The following is a 22,551-nucleotide window of genomic DNA, read 5'->3' as shown; positions in this document are numbered from 1 at the left end:
CTCCATAGTCACATACACAGCAAAGGAGAGATGTTGTTTACACCTAGTGATGTCAGTGGTATTGAGTGACATCATAGCACAGTGCTAAGGCTCCTGGGCCTGGACACAGCAGCGGCTGCAATATCTCAACGGAGAATACGTTTATATATATGTGTGTGTGTGCGCGTATATATATATATATATATATATATATATATATATTTCTCCGCCGAAATCACTTTTAAACCCATTTCCACCTTTTTTTCCCTTCTCTTCCTCTTACTTTTTTTTCACGTTTTTTTACGTTTTTCTCCTTTTCGCCTCTTTTCTGGGCGTATTATTCTTCTTTTTCTTCTTTTTTTTCGTCTAATGCATACCCCATCAGTGCAGCAATGCTTATTCAATACCGCCAGCAGATGGAGACACTGGGGGATAATTTTCTAAGGATTTATACTGATTTTTCCTGTCTGAATTTGTCGCACAGAAAGTTGCAGGCCAAATATGTGCGACATTTCTGCGACTTTAGCTTCTAGAGCATTTTTACAACATTATACATAGGTGCTGAATACATAAAAAGCGACTGTTCAGCGACAGACAAGTCGCATCGGCTGAAAGTAGGCCAGAATGTCAGTCCATGTTGGAGCAGGTTTAGATACAGTCTAAAGCATAGATCTCAAAGTCTGTGCACAGAATTTAGCAAGGGCCTCGCACCTTCTGATGCATCAGGTAGGTGCACAATAGCATAGCCTAACCCTCTGTACTTTGGTCTATATTGATGCGGGACATAGACAGCCAGCTGATGACCAATCCATTAGTGCAATGGATGGCTGGAAGCATTTGTCTTTGCCTTTGCAATACCACAGAAGCAATGCATGGTCAATGTACAGCAATGACACACCTGTGTGAACAGCCAGGAGACCCCCCCCCCCCCCATGTTATGTTACATAGTTACATAGTTAGTACGGTCGAAAAAAGACATATGTCCATCAAGTTCAACCAGGGAATTAAGGGGTAGGGGTGTGGCGCGATATTGGGGAAGGGATGAGATTTTATATTTCTTCATAAGCATTAATCTTATTTTGTCAATTAGGAACATTCAGCACCCACCCGCTATCAAGGCAGCTGCCTATCATGTCATGCCCTACCTGCACAGGTGTGCTGGCTACTCAAATGATCCAATTAAGGAGGCCATTTAGTCAGCAGCAGCAGAAGTCCTGTGCCTGGACGCTCCAACAGCGGCCAGACACAAGCAGAAGCAGAAGCAGCAGAAGCAGCAGCAGCACCACCTTTTGCTTTTTGGCTGCAGAAGCAGCAGCAGCAAGGCCCACAGGGCTGGCTAGCTGGCTAGCCAGCAAGCAAGCAGGTAGCAATGAAAGTAGGAATCTTTCTTTTTAACCCTGTAAGGGGGTGGTGCACTGTACCCGAAGATACTGCCATATCGGGTCAATGCATAGGGCGACGGAAGCAAGCTTCGAAATCAGCCCCCGTTCTCAAAAATCCATTTAATATATGGTCCCCAGATAGGGGACGTATCAGATATTAAACTGATAAGAACAGATACTACACTTGATCTTAGCCAAAAGGCCGAGAAGCGATAACCGTGAAAGGGGCGGGCCCAACAAGGTCCCCTTCATGGGCACTATCACTGCTTGCTGTCAGGGAGGCTGCCAGACAATTTTCCATGCACACTCTGGGCTGGGGGGCAGTCAACCACCAGTACACACAGCAGAACCTAAACCCATACCATTATTGCTAAGCAGCAAGACAGGGGCCCATTGCACTCCCACGGGGCCTTTTTAAATGCAATCCATAACCCGGATTTGCCAGGAACCCTTCTTACTCCTCCTACTTGCATGTGACACTGGGCTTAGGATCTGCATAGGAAACACACACACAAGCACACACCTACCTTTGTTGCCTGCAGATGCCTCCTTGGCTGTCCCCAAACGGTATCAAACCAACACCCACGGGAAGCTGTAAGCATAGAGGACATGCCTGCACCCCATTGGACTTACCTGTGTGGGTTAAATCCGGGTTATTTGACAACCTATGGCGGTGATGGTTCTGCTCAGGCAGAGCAGTGCTGATGCTCCTCATAAAGCTGTCGCTGCTGTGAAGGTTCTAGGTGACATCACAAATCCCTATGGTTACATACACAACAAAGCTGGGTTGTTGTTGTTTACACTCTGCAAGGCCTGTGGAAGTGAGTGACATCATAGCACTGTAGTTCTGAGGGTTGTAGATGGATGCAACAATCTCCTGTTGCTTCTATGAAGGCCGTAATAGACGACATCACCAAACAGCTCCATAGTCACATACACAGCAAAGGAGAGATGTTGTTTACACCTAGTGATGTCAGTGGTATTGAGTGACATCATAGCACAGTGCTAAGGCTCCTGGGCCTGGACACAGCAGCGGCTGCAATATCTCAACGGAGAATACGTTTATATATATGTGTGTGTGTGCGCGTATATATATATATATATATATATATATATATATATATATATATTTCTCCGCCGAAATCACTTTTAAACCCATTTCCACCTTTTTTTCCCTTCTCTTCCTCTTACTTTTTTTTCACGTTTTTTTACGTTTTTCTCCTTTTCGCCTCTTTTCTGGGCGTATTATTCTTCTTTTTCTTCTTTTTTTTCGTCTAATGCATACCCCATCAGTGCAGCAATGCTTATTCAATACCGCCAGCAGATGGAGACACTGGGGGATAATTTTCTAAGGATTTATACTGATTTTTCCTGTCTGAATTTGTCGCACAGAAAGTTGCAGGCCAAATATGTGCGACATTTCTGCGACTTTAGCTTCTAGAGCATTTTTACAACATTATACATAGGTGCTGAATACATAAAAAGCGACTGTTCAGCGACAGACAAGTCGCATCGGCTGAAAGTAGGCCAGAATGTCAGTCCATGTTGGAGCAGGTTTAGATACAGTCTAAAGCATAGATCTCAAAGTCTGTGCACAGAATTTAGCAAGGGCCTCGCACCTTCTGATGCATCAGGTAGGTGCACAATAGCATAGCCTAACCCTCTGTACTTTGGTCTATATTGATGCGGGACATAGACAGCCAGCTGATGACCAATCCATTAGTGCAATGGATGGCTGGAAGCATTTGTCTTTGCCTTTGCAATACCACAGAAGCAATGCATGGTCAATGTACAGCAATGACACACCTGTGTGAACAGCCAGGAGACCCCCCCCCCCCCCCCCCCCATGTTATGTTACATAGTTACATAGTTAGTACGGTCGAAAAAAGACATATGTCCATCAAGTTCAACCAGGGAATTAAGGGGTAGGGGTGTGGCGCGATATTGGGGAAGGGATGAGATTTTATATTTCTTCATAAGCATTAATCTTATTTTGTCAATTAGGAACATTCAGCACCCACCCGCTATCAAGGCAGCTGCCTATCATGTCATGCCCTACCTGCACAGGTGTGCTGGCTACTCAAATGATCCAATTAAGGAGGCCATTTAGTCAGCAGCAGCAGAAGTCCTGTGCCTGGACGCTCCAACAGCGGCCAGACACAAGCAGAAGCAGAAGCAGCAGAAGCAGCAGCAGCACCACCTTTTGCTTTTTGGCTGCAGAAGCAGCAGCAGCAAGGCCCACAGGGCTGGCTAGCTGGCTAGCCAGCAAGCAAGCAGGTAGCAATGAAAGTAGGAATCTTTCTTTTTAACCCTGTAAGGGGGTGGTGCACTGTACCCGAAGATACTGCCATATCGGGTCAATGCATAGGGCGACGGAAGCAAGCTTCGAAATCAGCCCCCGTTCTCAAAAATCCATTTAATATATGGTCCCCAGATAGGGGACGTATCAGATATTAAACTGATAAGAACAGATTTTTTTTTTTAAGTTTCCCTCAGAACTAAATCATAGTTCTAAGATCTCATATGAACTAGATTTTTGTGCTCATCATCAGGTAACTTTTTATTTTTTATTTTTTTTATTTCCAGAATAAAACAAATTAAAACAACAAAACAACTAACAAGAATAACTCAAATAAACCTTAATCCAAAATGAAACCCTTTCTCCATGCGAAAACTGCCAAATAATCAATTAAACCGAATTGAAGAGCTCCACTCTTCAAAGCTTCTTTGACAGGGACTGCCAACCATGGTGACACTTGGTAGGTCGCCATGAAGCGCCTTACATCAGGCTTCATGGACTGCATTATTTTTCCCCTCACAGTTTCAAGCCGGGTATTCACTTTTATTTTAAATTTCACTAGGTCTTGAACAAATATTTCTTTTTCTTCCTTTGGGGCTTGGTCTAGCACCTCACCCAAATATCCAGAAAAATACTCACTGAGAATTATTTTCTTTAATTCCTCTGTGTGCTCCCCTTCAGAAGCCTCACTTATGCTTTCTTCTTCCATTTCTTTTCCTGTGTCCAACTTTTCTTTGCTCTTGCCAGAAACTTTTTTGGCCTCTGGAACTATATTCTCTTCTTTTGTCTTCCTCTTCAATTTCACCCCAACTTCCATAGCCTCAGATTTTTCCGGGCAGTCTTTAAAGAAATGCCCAGTCTTTTTACAGGCCCTGCAGGTCTTACTTTGGCCACACTCAGAAAAGACATGACCTTCCTTTAGACATTTGGTACATATTATCTTTCCACAACTTTCATGCCCGTATTGTTTGCAGTTTTTGCAGAAAGTTCCCATCTCTGGGAAAAATAAATCCCCTGTGTCCTTCCCTATTTTAAACCGAGCTGGTGGGAGCAACAATCTTCCGGGCGCCCCCGCATCCTCTTTCAGTCTGCACAAGAACTTCCATTTTCCTGTCCAAAGCTGGTGTTGGTTAAGGACTTTACCTCTTTCCTCTACTTCCACACAAAATTCCTGCAAAAAGAGCTTGATGTCACTTTCTTTCGTGTATGGCGAGTACATCTTAACTGTGAACAGCTTGGTATTGTCCACAAAGTGCTCAACCAATTTTATGCCTTCCATCTTTGGATGATTCCGGGTTTTCTCCAAGGTTTCCAAAAATTTTCTGTAGAAAGACTTGCTGTTGAAAGTAACATCATAGACTCCCTTTCGAGGGTAATCCATGACTGTCAAGATCTCCATTCTTGGCACTTGGAACAGACCAAACAAGATCTCCACGATTAAGAAGTCCAGATTCTTTTCTCCTCTGGCTTGCTCCTCCACGATAAATCGAACAGCATTTTTGACCCGAGCATATTCAGGTATATCCGCCATGTCTGTTCAGCTGCCGAGATCTTCTTCCGTCCTCTGTTTGCAACCAGGCGACCCAGTGGCTGCCTGGTGATCACTTCTCGTTTCCTGGGGAGTAAGCCGTAACCCCAAAAGCAGCAAGGGGGTGAAGCTCCACCAAATAGGTAGAGCGATCCCCCAAGGCCAAGGCACGGGTACCCCAGGAACCTTCCAGCCAGACCAAGTGAGCAGATACTACACTTGATCTTAGCCAAAAGGCCGAGAAGCGATAACCGTGAAAGGGGCGGGCCCAACAAGGTCCCCTTCATGGGCACTATCACTGCTTGCTGTCAGGGAGGCTGCCAGACAATTTTCCATGCACACTCTGGGCTGGGGGGCAGTCAACCACCAGTACACACAGCAGAACCTAAACCCATACCATTATTGCTAAGCAGCAAGACAGGGGCCCATTGCACTCCCACGGGGCCTTTTTAAATGCAATCCATAACCCGGATTTGCCAGGAACCCTTCTTACTCCTCCTACTTGCATGTGACACTGGGCTTAGGATCTGCATAGGAAACACACACACAAGCACACACCTACCTTTGTTGCCTGCAGATGCCTCCTTGGCTGTCCCCAAACGGTATCAAACCAACACCCACGGGAAGCTGTAAGCATAGAGGACATGCCTGCACCCCATTGGACTTACCTGTGTGGGTTAAATCCGGGTTATTTGACAACCTATGGCGGTGATGGTTCTGCTCAGGCAGAGCAGTGCTGATGCTCCTCATAAAGCTGTCGCTGCTGTGAAGGTTCTAGGTGACATCACAAATCCCTATGGTTACATACACAACAAAGCTGGGTTGTTGTTGTTTACACTCTGCAAGGCCTGTGGAAGTGAGTGACATCATAGCACTGTAGTTCTGAGGGTTGTAGATGGATGCAACAATCTCCTGTTGCTTCTATGAAGGCCGTAATAGACGACATCACCAAACAGCTCCATAGTCACATACACAGCAAAGGAGAGATGTTGTTTACACCTAGTGATGTCAGTGGTATTGAGTGACATCATAGCACAGTGCTAAGGCTCCTGGGCCTGGACACAGCAGCGGCTGCAATATCTCAACGGAGAATACGTTTATATATATGTGTGTGTGTGCGCGTATATATATATATATATATATATATATATATATATATATATATTTCTCCGCCGAAATCACTTTTAAACCCATTTCCACCTTTTTTTCCCTTCTCTTCCTCTTACTTTTTTTTCACGTTTTTTTACGTTTTTCTCCTTTTCGCCTCTTTTCTGGGCGTATTATTCTTCTTTTTCTTCTTTTTTTTCGTCTAATGCATACCCCATCAGTGCAGCAATGCTTATTCAATACCGCCAGCAGATGGAGACACTGGGGGATAATTTTCTAAGGATTTATACTGATTTTTCCTGTCTGAATTTGTCGCACAGAAAGTTGCAGGCCAAATATGTGCGACATTTCTGCGACTTTAGCTTCTAGAGCATTTTTACAACATTATACATAGGTGCTGAATACATAAAAAGCGACTGTTCAGCGACAGACAAGTCGCATCGGCTGAAAGTAGGCCAGAATGTCAGTCCATGTTGGAGCAGGTTTAGATACAGTCTAAAGCATAGATCTCAAAGTCTGTGCACAGAATTTAGCAAGGGCCTCGCACCTTCTGATGCATCAGGTAGGTGCACAATAGCATAGCCTAACCCTCTGTACTTTGGTCTATATTGATGCGGGACATAGACAGCCAGCTGATGACCAATCCATTAGTGCAATGGATGGCTGGAAGCATTTGTCTTTGCCTTTGCAATACCACAGAAGCAATGCATGGTCAATGTACAGCAATGACACACCTGTGTGAACAGCCAGGAGACCCCCCCCCCCCCCCCCCCATGTTATGTTACATAGTTACATAGTTAGTACGGTCGAAAAAAGACATATGTCCATCAAGTTCAACCAGGGAATTAAGGGGTAGGGGTGTGGCGCGATATTGGGGAAGGGATGAGATTTTATATTTCTTCATAAGCATTAATCTTATTTTGTCAATTAGGAACATTCAGCACCCACCCGCTATCAAGGCAGCTGCCTATCATGTCATGCCCTACCTGCACAGGTGTGCTGGCTACTCAAATGATCCAATTAAGGAGGCCATTTAGTCAGCAGCAGCAGAAGTCCTGTGCCTGGACGCTCCAACAGCGGCCAGACACAAGCAGAAGCAGAAGCAGCAGAAGCAGCAGCAGCAGCACCACCTTTTGTTTTTTGGCTGCAGAAGCAGCAGCAGCAAGGCCCACAGGGCTGGCTAGCTGGCTAGCCAGCAAGCAAGCAGGTAGCAATGAAAGTAGGAATCTTTCTTTTTAACCCTGTAAGGGGGTGGTGCACTGTACCCGAAGATACTGCCATATCGGGTCAATGCATAGGGCGACGGAAGCAAGCTTCGAAATCAGCCCCCGTTCTCAAAAATCCATTTAATATATGGTCCCCAGATAGGGGACGTATCAGATATTAAACTGATAAGAACAGATACTACACTTGATCTTAGCCAAAAGGCCGAGAAGCGATAACCGTGAAAGGGGCGGGCCCAACAAGGTCCCCTTCATGGGCACTATCACTGCTTGCTGTCAGGGAGGCTGCCAGACAATTTTCCATGCACACTCTGGGCTGGGGGGCAGTCAACCACCAGTACACACAGCAGAACCTAAACCCATACCATTATTGCTAAGCAGCAAGACAGGGGCCCATTGCACTCCCACGGGGCCTTTTTAAATGCAATCCATAACCCGGATTTGCCAGGAACCCTTCTTACTCCTCCTACTTGCATGTGACACTGGGCTTAGGATCTGCATAGGAAACACACACACAAGCACACACCTACCTTTGTTGCCTGCAGATGCCTCCTTGGCTGTCCCCAAACGGTATCAAACCAACACCCACGGGAAGCTGTAAGCATAGAGGACATGCCTGCACCCCATTGGACTTACCTGTGTGGGTTAAATCCGGGTTATTTGACAACCTATGGCGGTGATGGTTCTGCTCAGGCAGAGCAGTGCTGATGCTCCTCATAAAGCTGTCGCTGCTGTGAAGGTTCTAGGTGACATCACAAATCCCTATGGTTACATACACAACAAAGCTGGGTTGTTGTTGTTTACACTCTGCAAGGCCTGTGGAAGTGAGTGACATCATAGCACTGTAGTTCTGAGGGTTGTAGATGGATGCAACAATCTCCTGTTGCTTCTATGAAGGCCGTAATAGACGACATCACCAAACAGCTCCATAGTCACATACACAGCAAAGGAGAGATGTTGTTTACACCTAGTGATGTCAGTGGTATTGAGTGACATCATAGCACAGTGCTAAGGCTCCTGGGCCTGGACACAGCAGCGGCTGCAATATCTCAACGGAGAATACGTTTATATATATGTGTGTGTGTGCGCGTATATATATATATATATATATATATATATATATATTTCTCCGCCGAAATCACTTTTAAACCCATTTCCACCTTTTTTTCCCTTCTCTTCCTCTTACTTTTTTTTCACGTTTTTTTACGTTTTTCTCCTTTTCGCCTCTTTTCTGGGCGTATTATTCTTCTTTTTCTTCTTTTTTTTCGTCTAATGCATACCCCATCAGTGCAGCAATGCTTATTCAATACCGCCAGCAGATGGAGACACTGGGGGATAATTTTCTAAGGATTTATACTGATTTTTCCTGTCTGAATTTGTCGCACAGAAAGTTGCAGGCCAAATATGTGCGACATTTCTGCGACTTTAGCTTCTAGAGCATTTTTACAACATTATACATAGGTGCTGAATACATAAAAAGCGACTGTTCAGCGACAGACAAGTCGCATCGGCTGAAAGTAGGCCAGAATGTCAGTCCATGTTGGAGCAGGTTTAGATACAGTCTAAAGCATAGATCTCAAAGTCTGTGCACAGAATTTAGCAAGGGCCTCGCACCTTCTGATGCATCAGGTAGGTGCACAATAGCATAGCCTAACCCTCTGTACTTTGGTCTATATTGATGCGGGACATAGACAGCCAGCTGATGACCAATCCATTAGTGCAATGGATGGCTGGAAGCATTTGTCTTTGCCTTTGCAATACCACAGAAGCAATGCATGGTCAATGTACAGCAATGACACACCTGTGTGAACAGCCAGGAGACCCCCCCCCCCCCCCCCCCATGTTATGTTACATAGTTACATAGTTAGTACGGTCGAAAAAAGACATATGTCCATCAAGTTCAACCAGGGAATTAAGGGGTAGGGGTGTGGCGCGATATTGGGGAAGGGATGAGATTTTATATTTCTTCATAAGCATTAATCTTATTTTGTCAATTAGGAACATTCAGCACCCACCCGCTATCAAGGCAGCTGCCTATCATGTCATGCCCTACCTGCACAGGTGTGCTGGCTACTCAAATGATCCAATTAAGGAGGCCATTTAGTCAGCAGCAGCAGAAGTCCTGTGCCTGGACGCTCCAACAGCGGCCAGACACAAGCAGAAGCAGAAGCAGCAGAAGCAGCAGCAGCACCACCTTTTGCTTTTTGGCTGCAGAAGCAGCAGCAGCAAGGCCCACAGGGCTGGCTAGCTGGCTAGCCAGCAAGCAAGCAGGTAGCAATGAAAGTAGGAATCTTTCTTTTTAACCCTGTAAGGGGGTGGTGCACTGTACCCGAAGATACTGCCATATCGGGTCAATGCATAGGGCGACGGAAGCAAGCTTCGAAATCAGCCCCCGTTCTCAAAAATCCATTTAATATATGGTCCCCAGATAGGGGACGTATCAGATATTAAACTGATAAGAACAGATACTACACTTGATCTTAGCCAAAAGGCCGAGAAGCGATAACCGTGAAAGGGGCGGGCCCAACAAGGTCCCCTTCATGGGCACTATCACTGCTTGCTGTCAGGGAGGCTGACAGACAATTTTCCATGCACACTCTGGGCTGGGGGGCAGTCAACCACCAGTACACACAGCAGAACCTAAACCCATACCATTATTGCTAAGCAGCAAGACAGGGGCCCATTGCACTCCCACGGGGCCTTTTTAAATGCAATCCATAACCCGGATTTGCCAGGAACCCTTCTTACTCCTCCTACTTGCATGTGACACTGGGCTTAGGATCTGCATAGGAAACACACACACAAGCACACACCTACCTTTGTTGCCTGCAGATGCCTCCTTGGCTGTCCCCAAACGGTATCAAACCAACACCCACGGGAAGCTGTAAGCATAGAGGACATGCCTGCACCCCATTGGACTTACCTGTGTGGGTTAAATCCGGGTTATTTGACAACCTATGGCGGTGATGGTTCTGCTCAGGCAGAGCAGTGCTGATGCTCCTCATAAAGCTGTCGCTGCTGTGAAGGTTCTAGGTGACATCACAAATCCCTATGGTTACATACACAACAAAGCTGGGTTGTTGTTGTTTACACTCTGCAAGGCCTGTGGAAGTGAGTGACATCATAGCACTGTAGTTCTGAGGGTTGTAGATGGATGCAACAATCTCCTGTTGCTTCTATGAAGGCCGTAATAGACGACATCACCAAACAGCTCCATAGTCACATACACAGCAAAGGAGAGATGTTGTTTACACCTAGTGATGTCAGTGGTATTGAGTGACATCATAGCACAGTGCTAAGGCTCCTGGGCCTGGACACAGCAGCGGCTGCAATATCTCAACGGAGAATACGTTTATATATATGTGTGTGTGTGCGCGTATATATATATATATATATATATATATATATATATATATATATATATATTTCTCCGCCGAAATCACTTTTAAACCCATTTCCACCTTTTTTTCCCTTCTCTTCCTCTTACTTTTTTTCACGTTTTTTTACGTTTTTCTCCTTTTCGCCTCTTTTCTGGGCGTATTATTCTTCTTTTTCTTCTTTTTTTTCGTCTAATGCATACCCCATCAGTGCAGCAATGCTTATTCAATACCGCCAGCAGATGGAGACACTGGGGGATAATTTTCTAAGGATTTATACTGATTTTTCCTGTCTGAATTTGTCGCACAGAAAGTTGCAGGCCAAATATGTGCGACATTTCTGCGACTTTAGCTTCTAGAGCATTTTTACAACATTATACATAGGTGCTGAATACATAAAAAGCGACTGTTCAGCGACAGACAAGTCGCATCGGCTGAAAGTAGGCCAGAATGTCAGTCCATGTTGGAGCAGGTTTAGATACAGTCTAAAGCATAGATCTCAAAGTCTGTGCACAGAATTTAGCAAGGGCCTCGCACCTTCTGATGCATCAGGTAGGTGCACAATAGCATAGCCTAACCCTCTGTACTTTGGTCTATATTGATGCGGGACATAGACAGCCAGCTGATGACCAATCCATTAGTGCAATGGATGGCTGGAAGCATTTGTCTTTGCCTTTGCAATACCACAGAAGCAATGCATGGTCAATGTACAGCAATGACACACCTGTGTGAACAGCCAGGAGACCCCCCCCCCCCCCCATGTTATGTTACATAGTTACATAGTTAGTACGGTCGAAAAAAGACATATGTCCATCAAGTTCAACCAGGGAATTAAGGGGTAGGGGTGTGGCGCGATATTGGGGAAGGGATGAGATTTTATATTTCTTCATAAGCATTAATCTTATTTTGTCAATTAGGAACATTCAGCACCCACCCGCTATCAAGGCAGCTGCCTATCATGTCATGCCCTACCTGCACAGGTGTGCTGGCTACTCAAATGATCCAATTAAGGAGGCCATTTAGTCAGCAGCAGCAGAAGTCCTGTGCCTGGACGCTCCAACAGCGGCCAGACACAAGCAGAAGCAGAAGCAGCAGAAGCAGCAGCAGCAGCACCACCTTTTGTTTTTTGGCTGCAGAAGCAGCAGCAGCAAGGCCCACAGGGCTGGCTAGCTGGCTAGCCAGCAAGCAAGCAGGTAGCAATGAAAGTAGGAATCTTTCTTTTTAACCCTGTAAGGGGGTGGTGCACTGTACCCGAAGATACTGCCATATCGGGTCAATGCATAGGGCGACGGAAGCAAGCTTCGAAATCAGCCCCCGTTCTCAAAAATCCATTTAATATATGGTCCCCAGATAGGGGACGTATCAGATATTAAACTGATAAGAACAGATACTACACTTGATCTTAGCCAAAAGGCCGAGAAGCGATAACCGTGAAAGGGGCGGGCCCAACAAGGTCCCCTTCATGGGCACTATCACTGCTTGCTGTCAGGGAGGCTGCCAGACAATTTTCCATGCACACTCTGGGCTGGGGGGCAGTCAACCACCAGTACACACAGCAGAACCTAAACCCATACCATTATTGCTAAGCAGCAAGACAGGGGCCCATTGCACTCCCACGGGGCCTTTTTAAATGCAATCCATAACCCGGATTTGCCAGGAACCCTTCTTACTCCTCCTACTTGCATGTGACACTGGGCTTAGGATCTGCATAGGAAACACACACACAAGCACACACCTACCTTTGTTGCCTGCAGATGCCTCCTTGGCTGTCCCCAAACGGTATCAAACCAACACCCACGGGAAGCTGTAAGCATAGAGGACATGCCTGCACCCCATTGGACTTACCTGTGTGGGTTAAATCCGGGTTATTTGACAACCTATGGCGGTGATGGTTCTGCTCAGGCAGAGCAGTGCTGATGCTCCTCATAAAGCTGTCGCTGCTGTGAAGGTTCTAGGTGACATCACAAATCCCTATGGTTACATACACAACAAAGCTGGGTTGTTGTTGTTTACACTCTGCAAGGCCTGTGGAAGTGAGTGACATCATAGCACTGTAGTTCTGAGGGTTCTAGATGGATGCAACAATCTCCTGTTGCTTCTATGAAGGCCGTAATAGACGACATCACCAAACAGCTCCATAGTCACATACACAGCAAAGGAGAGATGTTGTTTACACCTAGTGATGTCAGTGGTATTGAGTGACATCATAGCACAGTGCTAAGGCTCCTGGGCCTGGACACAGCAGCGGCTGCAATATCTCAACGGAGAATACGTTTATATATATGTGTGTGTGTGCGCGTATATATATATATATATATATATATATATATATATATATATTTCTCCGCCGAAATCACTTTTAAACCCATTTCCACCTTTTTTTCCCTTCTCTTCCTCTTACTTTTTTTTCACGTTTTTTTACGTTTTTCTCCTTTTCGCCTCTTTTCTGGGCGTATTATTCTTCTTTTTCTTCTTTTTTTTCGTCTAATGCATACCCCATCAGTGCAGCAATGCTTATTCAATACCGCCAGCAGATGGAGACACTGGGGGATAATTTTCTAAGGATTTATACTGATTTTTCCTGTCTGAATTTGTCGCACAGAAAGTTGCAGGCCAAATATGTGCGACATTTCTGCGACTTTAGCTTCTAGAGCATTTTTACAACATTATACATAGGTGCTGAATACATAAAAAGCGACTGTTCAGCGACAGACAAGTCGCATCGGCTGAAAGTAGGCCAGAATGTCAGTCCATGTTGGAGCAGGTTTAGATACAGTCTAAAGCATAGATCTCAAAGTCTGTGCACAGAATTTAGCAAGGGCCTCGCACCTTCTGATGCATCAGGTAGGTGCACAATAGCATAGCCTAACCCTCTGTACTTTGGTCTATATTGATGCGGGACATAGACAGCCAGCTGATGACCAATCCATTAGTGCAATGGATGGCTGGAAGCATTTGTCTTTGCCTTTGCAATACCACAGAAGCAATGCATGGTCAATGTACAGCAATGACACACCTGTGTGAACAGCCAGGAGACCCCCCCCCCCCCCCATGTTATGTTACATAGTTACATAGTTAGTACGGTCGAAAAAAGACATATGTCCATCAAGTTCAACCAGGGAATTAAGGGGTAGGGGTGTGGCGCGATATTGGGGAAGGGATGAGATTTTATATTTCTTCATAAGCATTAATCTTATTTTGTCAATTAGGAACATTCAGCACCCACCCGCTATCAAGGCAGCTGCCTATCATGTCATGCCCTACCTGCACAGGTGTGCTGGCTACTCAAATGATCCAATTAAGGAGGCCATTTAGTCAGCAGCAGCAGAAGTCCTGTGCCTGGACGCTCCAACAGCGGCCAGACACAAGCAGAAGCAGAAGCAGCAGAAGCAGCAGCAGCAGCACCACCTTTTGTTTTTTGGCTGCAGAAGCAGCAGCAGCAAGGCCCACAGGGCTGGCTAGCTGGCTAGCCAGCAAGCAAGCAGGTAGCAATGAAAGTAGGAATCTTTCTTTTTAACCCTGTAAGGGGGTGGTGCACTGTACCCGAAGATACTGCCATATCGGGTCAATGCATAGGGCGACGGAAGCAAGCTTCGAAATCAGCCCCCGTTCTCAAAAATCCATTTAATATATGGTCCCCAGATAGGGGACGTATCAGATATTAAACTGATAAGAACAGATACTACACTTGATCTTAGCCAAAAGGCCGAGAAGCGATAACCGTGAAAGGGGCGGGCCCAACAAGGTCCCCTTCATGGGCACTATCACTGCTTGCTGTCAGGGAGGCTGCCAGACAATTTTCCATGCACACTCTGGGCTGGGGGGCAGTCAACCACCAGTACACACAGCAGAACCTAAACCCATACCATTATTGCTAAGCAGCAAGACAGGGGCCCATTGCACTCCCACGGGGCCTTTTTAAATGCAATCCATAACCCGGATTTGCCAGGAACCCTTCTTACTCCTCCTACTTGCATGTGACACTGGGCTTAGGATCTGCATAGGAAACACACACACAAGCACACACCTACCTTTGTTGCCTGCAGATGCCTCCTTGGCTGTCCCCAAACGGTATCAAACCAACACCCACGGGAAGCTGTAAGCATAGAGGACATGCCTGCACCCCATTGGACTTACCTGTGTGGGTTAAATCCGGGTTATTTGACAACCTATGGCGGTGATGGTTCTGCTCAGGCAGAGCAGTGCTGATGCTCCTCATAAAGCTGTCGCTGCTGTGAAGGTTCTAGGTGACATCACAAATCCCTATGGTTACATACACAACAAAGCTGGGTTGTTGTTGTTTACACTCTGCAAGGCCTGTGGAAGTGAGTGACATCATAGCACTGTAGTTCTGAGGGTTCTAGATGGATGCAACAATCTCCTGTTGCTTCTATGAAGGCCGTAATAGACGACATCACCAAACAGCTCCATAGTCACATACACAGCAAAGGAGAGATGTTGTTTACACCTAGTGATGTCAGTGGTATTGAGTGACATCATAGCACAGTGCTAAGGCTCCTGGGCCTGGACACAGCAGCGGCTGCAATATCTCAACGGAGAATACGTTTATATATATGTGTGTGTGTGCGCGTATATATATATATATATATATATATATATATATATATATATATATATTTCTCCGCCGAAATCACTTTTAAACCCATTTCCACCTTTTTTTCCCTTCTCTTCCTCTTACTTTTTTTTCACGTTTTTTTACGTTTTTCTCCTTTTCGCCTCTTTTCTGGGCGTATTATTCTTCTTTTTCTTCTTTTTTTTCGTCTAATGCATACCCCATCAGTGCAGCAATGCTTATTCAATACCGCCAGCAGATGGAGACACTGGGGGATAATTTTCTAAGGATTTATACTGATTTTTCCTGTCTGAATTTGTCGCACAGAAAGTTGCAGGCCAAATATGTGCGACATTTCTGCGACTTTAGCTTCTAGAGCATTTTTACAACATTATACATAGGTGCTGAATACATAAAAAGCGACTGTTCAGCGACAGACAAGTCGCATCGGCTGAAAGTAGGCCAGAATGTCAGTCCATGTTGGAGCAGGTTTAGATACAGTCTAAAGCATAGATCTCAAAGTCTGTGCACAGAATTTAGCAAGGGCCTCGCACCTTCTGATGCATCAGGTAGGTGCACAATAGCATAGCCTAACCCTCTGTACTTTGGTCTATATTGATGCGGGACATAGACAGCCAGCTGATGACCAATCCATTAGTGCAATGGATGGCTGGAAGCATTTGTCTTTGCCTTTGCAATACCACAGAAGCAATGCATGGTCAATGTACAGCAATGACACACCTGTGTGAACAGCCAGGAGACCCCCCCCCCCCCCCCCCCATGTTATGTTACATAGTTACATAGTTAGTACGGTCGAAAAAAGACATATGTCCATCAAGTTCAACCAGGGAATTAAGGGGTAGGGGTGTGGCGCGATATTGGGGAAGGGATGAGATTTTATATTTCTTCATAAGCATTAATCTTATTTTGTCAATTAGGAACATTCAGCACCCACCCGCTATCAAGGCAGCTGCCTATCATGTCATGCCCTACCTGCACAGGTGTGCTGGCTACTCAAATGATCCAATTAAGGAGGCCATTTAGTCAGCAGCAGCAGAAGTCCTGTGCCTGGACGCTCCAACAGCGGCCAGACACAAGCAGAAGCAGAAGCAGCAGAAGCAGCAGCAGCAGCACCACCTTTTGTTTTTTGGCTGCAGAAGCAGCAGCAGCAAGGCCCACAGGGCTGGCTAGCTGGCTAGCCAGCAAGCAAGCAGGTAGCAATGAAAGTAGGAATCTTTCTTTTTAACCCTGTAAGGGGGTGGTGCACTGTACCCGAAGATACTGCCATATCGGGTCAATGCATAGGGCGACGGAAGCAAGCTTCGAAATCAGCCCCCGTTCTCAAAAATCCATTTAATATATGGTCCCCAGATAGGGGACGTATCAGATATTAAACTGATAAGAACAGATACTACACTTGATCTTAGCCAAAAGGCCGAGAAGCGATAACCGTGAAAGGGGCGGGCCCAACAAGGTCCCCTTCATGGGCACTATCACTGCTTGCTGTCAGGGAGGCTGCCAGACAATTTTCCATGCACACTCTGGGCTGGGGGGCAGTCAACCACCAGTACACACAGCAGAACCTAAACCCATACCATTATTGCTAAGCAGCAAGACAGGGGCCCATTGCACTCCCACGGGGCCTTTTTAAATGCAATCCATAACCCGGATTTGCCAGGAACCCTTCTTACTCCTCCTACTTGCATGTGACACTGGGCTTAGGATCTGCATAGGAAACACACACACAAGCACACACCTACCTTTGTTGCCTGCAGATGCCTCCTTGGCTGTCCCCAAACGGTATCAAACCAACACCCACGGGAAGCTGTAAGCATAGAGGACATGCCTGCACCCCATTGGACTTACCTGTGTGGGTTAAATCCGGGTTATTTGACAACCTATGGCGGTGATGGTTCTGCTCAGGCAGAGCAGTGCTGATGCTCCTCATAAAGCTGTCGCTGCTGTGAAGGTTCTAGGTGACATCACAAATCCCTATGGTTACATACACAACAAAGCTGGGTTGTTGTTGTTTACACTCTGCAAGGCCTGTGGAAGTGAGTGACATCATAGCACTGTAGTTCTGAGGGTTCTAGATGGATGCAACAATCTCCTGTTGCTTCTATGAAGGCCGTAATAGACGACATCACCAAACAGCTCCATAGTCACATACACAGCAAAGGAGAGATGTTGTTTACACCTAGTGATGTCAGTGGTATTGAGTGACATCATAGCACAGTGCTAAGGCTCCTGGGCCTGGACACAGCAGCGGCTGCAATATCTCAACGGAGAATACGTTTATATATATGTGTGTGTGTGCGCGTATATATATATATATATATATATATATATATATATATATATATATATATTTCTCCGCCGAAATCACTTTTAAACCCATTTCCACCTTTTTTTCCCTTCTCTTCCTCTTACTTTTTTTTCACGTTTTTTTACGTTTTTCTCCTTTTCGCCTCTTTTCTGGGCGTATTATTCTTCTTTTTCTTCTTTTTTTTCGTCTAATGCATACCCCATCAGTGCAGCAATGCTTATTCAATACCGCCAGCAGATGGAGACACTGGGGGATAATTTTCTAAGGATTTATACTGATTTTTCCTGTCTGAATTTGTCGCACAGAAAGTTGCAGGCCAAATATGTGCGACATTTCTGCGACTTTAGCTTCTAGAGCATTTTTACAACATTATACATAGGTGCTGAATACATAAAAAGCGACTGTTCAGCGACAGACAAGTCGCATCGGCTGAAAGTAGGCCAGAATGTCAGTCCATGTTGGAGCAGGTTTAGATACAGTCTAAAGCATAGATCTCAAAGTCTGTGCACAGAATTTAGCAAGGGCCTCGCACCTTCTGATGCATCAGGTAGGTGCACAATAGCATAGCCTAACCCTCTGTACTTTGGTCTATATTGATGCGGGACATAGACAGCCAGCTGATGACCAATCCATTAGTGCAATGGATGGCTGGAAGCATTTGTCTTTGCCTTTGCAATACCACAGAAGCAATGCATGGTCAATGTACAGCAATGACACACCTGTGTGAACAGCCAGGAGACCCCCCCCCCCCCCCCCCATGTTATGTTACATAGTTACATAGTTAGTACGGTCGAAAAAAGACATATGTCCATCAAGTTCAACCAGGGAATTAAGGGGTAGGGGTGTGGCGCGATATTGGGGAAGGGATGAGATTTTATATTTCTTCATAAGCATTAATCTTATTTTGTCAATTAGGAACATTCAGCACCCACCCGCTATCAAGGCAGCTGCCTATCATGTCATGCCCTACCTGCACAGGTGTGCTGGCTACTCAAATGATCCAATTAAGGAGGCCATTTAGTCAGCAGCAGCAGAAGTCCTGTGCCTGGACGCTCCAACAGCGGCCAGACACAAGCAGAAGCAGAAGCAGCAGAAGCAGCAGCAGCAGCACCACCTTTTGTTTTTTGGCTGCAGAAGCAGCAGCAGCAAGGCCCACAGGGCTGGCTAGCTGGCTAGCCAGCAAGCAAGCAGGTAGCAATGAAAGTAGGAATCTTTCTTTTTAACCCTGTAAGGGGGTGGTGCACTGTACCCGAAGATACTGCCATATCGGGTCAATGCATAGGGCGACGGAAGCAAGCTTCGAAATCAGCCCCCGTTCTCAAAAATCCATTTAATATATGGTCCCCAGATAGGGGACGTATCAGATATTAAACTGATAAGAACAGATACTACACTTGATCTTAGCCAAAAGGCCGAGAAGCGATAACCGTGAAAGGGGCGGGCCCAACAAGGTCCCCTTCATGGGCACTATCACTGCTTGCTGTCAGGGAGGCTGCCAGACAATTTTCCATGCACACTCTGGGCTGGGGGGCAGTCAACCACCAGTACACACAGCAGAACCTAAACCCATACCATTATTGCTAAGCAGCAAGACAGGGGCCCATTGCACTCCCACGGGGCCTTTTTAAATGCAATCCATAACCCGGATTTGCCAGGAACCCTTCTTACTCCTCCTACTTGCATGTGACACTGGGCTTAGGATCTGCATAGGAAACACACACACAAGCACACACCTACCTTTGTTGCCTGCAGATGCCTCCTTGGCTGTCCCCCAAACGGTATCAAACCAACACCCACGGGAAGCTGTAAGCATAGAGGACATGCCTGCACCCCATTGGACTTACCTGTGTGGGTTAAATCCGGGTTATTTGACAACCTATGGCGGTGATGGTTCTGCTCAGGCAGAGCAGTGCTGATGCTCCTCATAAAGCTGTCGCTGCTGTGAAGGTTCTAGGTGACATCACAAATCCCTATGGTTACATACACAACAAAGCTGGGTTGTTGTTGTTTACACTCTGCAAGGCCTGTGGAAGTGAGTGACATCATAGCACTGTAGTTCTGAGGGTTCTAGATGGATGCAACAATCTCCTGTTGCTTCTATGAAGGCCGTAATAGACGACATCACCAAACAGCTCCATAGTCACATACACAGCAAAGGAGAGATGTTGTTTACACCTAGTGATGTCAGTGGTATTGAGTGACATCATAGCACAGTGCTAAGGCTCCTGGGCCTGGACACAGCAGCGGCTGCAATATCTCAACGGAGAATACGTTTATATATATGTGTGTGTGTGCGCGTATATATATATATATATATATATATATATATATATATATATATATTTCTCCGCCGAAATCACTTTTAAACCCATTTCCACCTTTTTTTTCCCTTCTCTTCCTCTTACTTTTTTTTCACGTTTTTTTTACGTTTTTCTCCTTTTCGCCTCTTTTCTGGGCGTATTATTCTTCTTTTTCTTCTTTTTTTTTCGTCTAATGCATACCCCATCAGTGCAGCAATGCTTATTCAATACCGCCAGCAGATGGAGACACTGGGGGATAATTTTCTAAGGATTTATACTGATTTTTCCTGTCTGAATTTGTCGCACAGAAAGTTGCAGGCCAAATATGTGCGACATTTCTGCGACTTTTAGCTTCTAGAGCATTTTTACAACATTATACATAGGTGCTGAATACATAAAAAGCGACTGTTCAGCGACAGACAAGTCGCATCGGCTGAAAAGTAGGCCAGAATGTCAGTCCATGTTGGAGCAGGTTTAGATACAGTCTAAAGCATAGATCTCAAAGTCTGTGCACAGAATTTAGCAAGGGCCTCGCACCTTCTGATGCATCAGGTAGGTGCACAATAGCCATAGCCTAACCCTCTGTACTTTGGTCTATATTGATGCGGGACATAGACAGCCAGCTGATGACCAATCCATTAGTGCAATGGATGGCTGGAAGCATTTGTCTTTGCCTTTGCAATACCACAGAAGCAATGCATGGTCAATGTACAGCAATGACACACCTGTGTGAACAGCCAGGAGACCCCCCCCCCCCCCCCCCCATGTTATGTTACATAGTTACATAGTTAGTACGGTCGAAAAAAGACATATGTCCATCAAGTTCAACCAGGGAATTAAGGGGTAGGGGTGTGGCGCGATATTGGGGAAGGGATGAGATTTTATATTTCTTCATAAGCATTAATCTTATTTTGTCAATTAGGAACATTCAGCACCCAACCCGCTATCAAGGCAGCTGCCTATCATGTCATGCCCTACCTGCACAGGTGTGCTGGCTACTCAAATGATCCAATTAAGGAGGCCATTTAGTCAGCAGCAGCAGAAGTCCTGTGCCTGGACGCTCCAACAGCGGCCAGACACAAGCAGAAGCAGAAGCAGCAGAAGCAGCAGCAGCAGCACCACCTTTTGTTTTTTGGCTGCAGAAGCAGCAGCAGCAAGGCCACAGGGCTGGCTAGCTGGCTAGCCAGCAAGCAAGCAGGTAGCAATGAAAGTAGGAATCTTTCTTTTTAACCCTGTAAGGGGGTGGTGCACTGTACCCGAAGATACTGCCATATCGGGTCAATGCATAGGGCGGACGGAAGCAAGCTTCGAAATCAGCCCCCGTTCTCAAAAATCCATTTAATATATGGTCCCCAGATAGGGGACGTATCAGATATTAAACTGATAAGAACAGATACTACACTTGATCTTAGCCAAAAGGCCGAGAAGCGATAACCGTGAAAGGGGCGGGCCCAACAAGGTCCCCTTCATGGGCACTATCACTGCTTGCTGTCAGGGAGGCTGCCAGACAATTTTCCATGCACACTCTGGGCTGGGGGGCAGTCAACCACCAGTACACACAGCAGAACCTAAACCCATACCATTATTGCTAAGCAGCAAGACAGGGGCCCATTGCACTCCCACGGGGCCTTTTTAAATGCAATCCATAACCCGGATTTGCCAGGAACCCTTCTTACTCCTCCTACTTGCATGTGACACTGGGCTTAGGATCTGCATAGGAAACACACACACAAGCACACACCTACCTTTGTTGCCTGCAGATGCCTCCTTGGCTGTCCCCAAACGGTATCAAACCAACACCCACGGAAGCTGTAAGCATAGAGGACATGCCTGCACCCCATTGGACTTACCTGTGTGGGTTAAATCCGGGTTATTTGACAACCTATGGCGGTGATGGTTCTGCTCAGGCAGAGCAGTGCTGATGCTCCTCATAAAGCTGTCGCTGCTGTGAAGGTTCTAGGTGACATCACAAATCCCTATGGTTACATACACAACAAAGCTGGGTTGTTGTTGTTTACACTCTGCAAGGCCTGTGGAAGTGAGTGACATCATAGCACTGTAGTTCTGAGGGTTCTAGATGGATGCAACAATCTCCTGTTGCTTCTATGAAGGCCGTAATAGACGACATCACCAAACAGCTCCATAGTCACATACACAGCAAAGGAGAGATGTTGTTTACACCTAGTGATGTCAGTGGTATTGAGTGACATCATAGCACAGTGCTAAGGCTCCTGGGCCTGGACACAGCAGCGGCTGCAATATCTCAACGGAGAATACGTTTATATATATGTGTGTGTGTGCGCGTATATATATATATATATATATATATATATATATATATATATATTTCTCCGCCGAAATCACTTTTAAACCCATTTCCACCTTTTTTTCCCTTCTCTTCCTCTTACTTTTTTTTCACGTTTTTTTACGTTTTTCTCCTTTTCGCCTCTTTTCTGG

The 22,551-nt window shown here is 45.8% G+C and overlaps 9 non-coding genes and 1 pseudogene across 9 annotated transcripts; all 10 read right to left on the bottom strand.

Annotated features, from left to right (window-relative positions):
* Positions 1-1,384: 1,384 nt before the first annotated feature.
* On the bottom strand, positions 1,385-1,575 carry LOC130324404 (U2 spliceosomal RNA). Its single transcript, XR_008869408.1, has one exon. It is a non-coding gene; the product is annotated as a U2 spliceosomal RNA (small nuclear RNA).
* A 2,105-nt stretch (positions 1,576-3,680) lies between these two features.
* LOC130324410 (U2 spliceosomal RNA) lies at positions 3,681-3,868 on the bottom strand. Its single transcript, XR_008869414.1, has one exon. It is a non-coding gene; the product is annotated as a U2 spliceosomal RNA (small nuclear RNA).
* Positions 3,869-5,284: 1,416 nt separating this feature from the next.
* On the bottom strand, positions 5,285-5,437 carry LOC130324411 (U2 spliceosomal RNA; annotated as a pseudogene).
* Positions 5,438-7,544: 2,107 nt separating this feature from the next.
* On the bottom strand, positions 7,545-7,735 carry LOC130324402 (U2 spliceosomal RNA). Its single transcript, XR_008869407.1, has one exon. It is a non-coding gene; the product is annotated as a U2 spliceosomal RNA (small nuclear RNA).
* Positions 7,736-9,831: 2,096 nt separating this feature from the next.
* LOC130324401 (U2 spliceosomal RNA) lies at positions 9,832-10,022 on the bottom strand. The gene has a single exon (XR_008869406.1). It is a non-coding gene; the product is annotated as a U2 spliceosomal RNA (small nuclear RNA).
* Positions 10,023-12,130: 2,108 nt separating this feature from the next.
* LOC130324416 (U2 spliceosomal RNA) lies at positions 12,131-12,321 on the bottom strand. Its single transcript, XR_008869418.1, has one exon. It is a non-coding gene; the product is annotated as a U2 spliceosomal RNA (small nuclear RNA).
* A 2,101-nt stretch (positions 12,322-14,422) lies between these two features.
* LOC130324415 (U2 spliceosomal RNA) lies at positions 14,423-14,613 on the bottom strand. The gene has a single exon (XR_008869417.1). It is a non-coding gene; the product is annotated as a U2 spliceosomal RNA (small nuclear RNA).
* Positions 14,614-16,724: 2,111 nt separating this feature from the next.
* LOC130324413 (U2 spliceosomal RNA) lies at positions 16,725-16,915 on the bottom strand. The gene has a single exon (XR_008869416.1). It is a non-coding gene; the product is annotated as a U2 spliceosomal RNA (small nuclear RNA).
* A 2,112-nt stretch (positions 16,916-19,027) lies between these two features.
* On the bottom strand, positions 19,028-19,218 carry LOC130324412 (U2 spliceosomal RNA). Its single transcript, XR_008869415.1, has one exon. It is a non-coding gene; the product is annotated as a U2 spliceosomal RNA (small nuclear RNA).
* A 2,116-nt stretch (positions 19,219-21,334) lies between these two features.
* On the bottom strand, positions 21,335-21,526 carry LOC130324400 (U2 spliceosomal RNA). Its single transcript, XR_008869405.1, has one exon. It is a non-coding gene; the product is annotated as a U2 spliceosomal RNA (small nuclear RNA).
* Between the last annotated feature and the right edge of the window lie 1,025 nt (positions 21,527-22,551).

Source organism: Hyla sarda, unplaced genomic scaffold, assembly GCF_029499605.1.
Source record: "Hyla sarda isolate aHylSar1 unplaced genomic scaffold, aHylSar1.hap1 scaffold_2647, whole genome shotgun sequence".
In the NCBI taxonomy this organism is placed as follows: Eukaryota; Metazoa; Chordata; class Amphibia; order Anura; family Hylidae; genus Hyla; species Hyla sarda.
This window is presented reverse-complemented; position numbering and strand designations above follow the sequence as displayed.